This window comes from Schistocerca nitens, chromosome 10 (genome assembly GCF_023898315.1).
Source record: "Schistocerca nitens isolate TAMUIC-IGC-003100 chromosome 10, iqSchNite1.1, whole genome shotgun sequence".
NCBI lineage: Eukaryota > Metazoa > Arthropoda > Insecta > Orthoptera > Acrididae > Schistocerca > Schistocerca nitens.
This window is the reverse complement of record NC_064623.1, coordinates 88,136,560-88,141,072: the sequence shown is the minus strand read 5'-3', so window position 1 is coordinate 88,141,072 and position 4,513 is coordinate 88,136,560. Positions and strand designations below refer to the sequence as shown.

Here is a 4,513-nt window from a genome sequence, read left to right as displayed (position 1 = left end):
GCTACCAATGTTAAAGACTGCGATGGAGCTCCGTATGCCACGGCAAACTGGCTGACACTGACGGCGGCGGTGCACAAATGCTGCGCAGCTAGCGCCATTCGACGGCCAACACCGCGGTTCCTGGTGTGTCCGCTGTGCCGTGCGTGTGATCATTGCTTGTACAGCCCTCTCGCAGTGTCCGGAGCAAGTATGGTGGGTCTGACACACCGGTGTCAATGTGTTCTTTTTCCATTTCCAGGAGTGTATATCACTGTTCAAAGCGGATTTAACACTGAACAAACACTTTTCAATACAGAATCAATAGAGCAAACAGAATTGCCGATGGGCTGTGAATTAAAGGTATACAGTTTAGTATAAGCGTTGCGCCCCTTAAGACTAGCTTATTCATACAATTGCCAGAGTCAGTATATTCATTTTCACAGTAGATTCACTAAAGAGTCTTACCAATTGGATGTCGCCAAGTGAAACCTTCCAGTCTCCTCTATACCTCTTTTGTTAATGATGTCCTTCCCTTTAGCAATAAACTATGAAACCATTTCTTAGGATTTCTGTCTCTTGCTTAATAATAACAAATGAAATCTTCTCTTTGAAATTTATTCTCTTTCTCTATCTTCGCATACAAATTTAATTGCTGCTTATTAAAAGTTATTTTCTGATTATTTCGACGAAACATAGAATGTGTCGTCGTCGTGGCCCTCAGTCGTTATCTGCAATAACCCAAAACTGTTCCTTACCTTTTTTACTGTTACTGGATCGCCATCTGACTGCTACATCGAACTGCGACAAGAATATACTTACTCTCTTTTACTATACTCTATTAGCTGCTGGTGGGCTTTCATAATAAGTGGCTGTATTTACTACCAAAGCTGATGTTATTCTTTAATAGCAAAGCTGACGTTATTCTTTAATTAATTTGACTGAAGTTACGTAATTCATAGTTAAACTTTTTCTTGACAACAATAAAATTTTGCAAAGTTTTACGTTGATGGTTTTTGCGATGGATTATAATTAGAAATGCAATATTGCTGGCGGAAGTTAATTATATTCTGAATGAAATAATTTTACAAACGTTCAAATGGGACTTACTTTTTACAATAATCTTACAACTAGCAATGCGCAAACATACCTTCAGTGGTTTTGAGTTTCTCAAAAAATTAATTCAATAATATTAGTTCCTCTTATTATAATAGTTAGCTGATGTCTCTGTACATCCGTTTATAATCTCTTGTAAATCATAGCTAGTGGCTGGCAGGCACACCGCTCCTCTCAATCTCTCGTTTCAGACCTGCTACCGACTCGCTTCACATCTCGCTTACTACTGACTTCCTACGAACGTTAAAGTGCGGTCTCTCCTGCCAACAATGCTTTCTGGTGCAGACAATCCCTGCTACCATTACAAAATGTATCAATGCGCGGTCTTTCCCGCTCTTTTCTTAAAATGTATCCATACGCGGTCTCTCCCGCCCTTTTTTAAAATCATATCAGTTTGCGGTCTCTCTTGCCAACAATACTTTGGTGCAGACATTCCCTGCTACCACAGTAATTCCAACATGACAAATATTAATTATTCATACTTAATCCTATTAATAAAATATAAACATCTTTCATAAATTGTGATTTGACAATAAACTATAGAAATATACACGTCTTACAAGGTTTATTATTACTTGACAGTGGTAGTAATTCAGCGTTGACATAGATGCACTATCCACGAAACCACAAATATCTTTGAGAAAATAACTGTCAACATTGAATTTCTACAACTGGCAGGTCGTAAGAAACGTAATATTCGTGCGACAGCAAATTGTTGAACAGCTTTATAACGTTGCTGAAAACAACATGTTTAATCAGCCTTGATTAAAAAAAAATTACCATCATAACCTTTACTTTCTAAATAACAGATTTTACTTGCCTACAGTGTAAATGAGTGCTTATTTTTTTCCATACACTTCTACCAGACCTTAAACTACTGGGTTGAGGACAGAGTCAGATAGTTCTTCGTTTCCATCAAATCCCTGCTCCTCTTATAGAGGAACAGTGACGATTACTCTTTCTGTTCATCCCACAAATTCTAAAAACGTATCCATAGGTTTCCAGTTAGCCGAAGATTAGATTAAAGAATTGTTTAAAAGTGAACTTTTGGTTTTGTAAGACAGCAACAGCACTCCGTCTTCAGGCCACAAGTGGCCCATCGGGACCATCCGACCGCCGTGTCATCCTCAGCTGAGGATCAGATAGGAGGAGCGTGTGGTCAGCACACCGCTCTCCCGGTCGTTATGGCGGTTTTCTGTGACCGGAGCCGCTACTACTCGGTCGAGTAGCTCCTCAATTGGCATCACAAGGCTGAGTACACCTCGAAAAATGACAACAGCGCATGGCGGCCAAGACGGTCACCCATCCAAGTACCGGCCACGCCCGACAGCGCTTAATTTCGGTGATCTGACGGGAACTGGTGTATCCACTGCGGCATGGCCGTTGCCCTTTTAGTTACTGAAAATCTGCTTTCCAAGCACCTCAATTAAAACAGCACAATTTTGACAGCTACTTTCAGGCAATAGCGATTAAAATTATTCAGGGTATTATGCCGCGTCATTGCTAAAAACTAGCAACAATAATAAACTAAAACCGACGTTTCGGCCGAATTGCAACGGCCTTCCTCAGGGCACGACTGGTTTTTCATGGGGATAGGTGGTTCTATTTATTACAGACTATCGATGTCTGACGTCACTGTTGTAAAACATTTAATTGGTCCTCTAAAGTGATTTGCTATTCATGATGTAAGAGAAGATGGAAGAAAAGAGGCTATTCGTGGATGTACATGTCGTCAACGATTGGTAGCTGTCCGCCAATCCGCGTTCGGCTTCTGGTCGGCAAGTTTTCCTCCTGGCGTGCGCGGAAGTGGACTGACAGTTGCCCTACAGCTGTTTGTGCAGATACGTCCGTGTCCCGTGTAGCTTTGCCCCGCGACCGCTCGCGGCCCGTTGGACTGGAACACCCGCCGCGGAAGCCTACGTTCTTACAGACAGGCTCGAAGCAAGTAAATTCTGCTCCACACCCGATATTTGCCATACAGTAAACAAAATGTCAACTGATAGTGAGGCCGACGTTGGAATTTACAATTTCGCGGTTAGACTGTTTAACTACCAAGCCAGAGAAAGAAATCTTGAAATGATATTTCCGTTTGCCTGTCGAGACGATATCATATAACGTTTTTGGAAGTTTCGTTTGTCTTCGCTCCCTTGTTTGTATCCACACCATTCTACGGTACTAGGCGTATGGCAGATTTAACGCCCGTCTATACTTTGGTGTTGTTTCAGTTAAGTTGCACTCGATCTAGAAACTCCAAAATCGCTGTACAGTCGCACTATTCTCCTACCTGACTGATAGTTTTCTCAATCTCGTTCAACAAAGAAATTATACCAAAACAATCGGAACCTGAAAAATACCCTGCTGTCCATTCCGCTGGACGGATTACGCCATAATGGCCGCATAGCTGGAGAGGGCTAAGCGACTTAACAGAACCACTTCAAGCTGTTATAAATTGTATAGACAGAAGAATAACTAACTTCCGGTTCAAATTACATCTTGAGAGTAAAAATTGGCTACTTAATACAATTCTTTTTCAGGAAAACTTCGTTAGTACTAGAGAGGAAAAATAAAGTAATTCACCAAATTTTAGGCACATTTTTCGAACACATAGTCATTTTTGCACTCACCAACAACCTTGCACTGTTGGTGGGCCCACAGTGAGTGTCCCGGGTACCTGACCACGGCTTTGACGACGGAAACTTTCTCGCAAACTAGCTCTCCATTCCTCCCAGCCATTCTGGTCTCCTTGTTAAAATTATGCGAAAGATGTTTTCTCTCGCACAGTTCAAAACGCTGCGCATCGCAGGTCTTAGTCCTGCCGAAAAGATCATCTCTCCAACAACAGGGATGGTCGTAAATTTCATCTTCTTGTTTTGAGATAAAATCGGATTGAACCCTTTCAATGTGAGAGGCACCCACTTGCCTTTCTCATACTGTGGCATCAAGCAGTCAGGCCTGCAAGATGAGTGGTTTGCCAAGCGAGTGGATTCTTCCTTAATTTATCGAGTAACATGAATTCTCGTATCTTACTATTTAGTTACAAACTACTCTCCTGTATGAATAATACGCAACGGAAACACGCATCTGACTATCAGTGATTTATAGAACTCTGACTGTACACTACGCACTGGCAATACCACATTTACTTTTTGTCTTTTATTTAACGGCTTTTATATAAATTCGGAACATTATGACAACATACAATTTAATGAAAAAGGCCACCAATCTCTTTCTTTTCACTATCTGATTTATTCCTAAACACACAAATTCTACAACCTACAACAATATCACATGAGAAATTCCGCCCAGTGGGCATGGCTTTACATTAGTGAATCTCTATATTATGGTCTCGTAATTGATTTTAAGGCTACAGTGCACTTTCTGGATAGGATGGTGGATCTTTTATTATACCTCACACTTCAAC

The 4,513-nt window shown here is 41.1% G+C and overlaps 1 pseudogene; it reads right to left on the bottom strand.

Annotated features, from left to right (window-relative positions):
* Positions 1 to 2,362: 2,362 nt before the first annotated feature.
* Positions 2,363 to 2,480, bottom strand: LOC126210739 (5S ribosomal RNA; annotated as a pseudogene).
* Between the last annotated feature and the right edge of the window lie 2,033 nt (positions 2,481 to 4,513).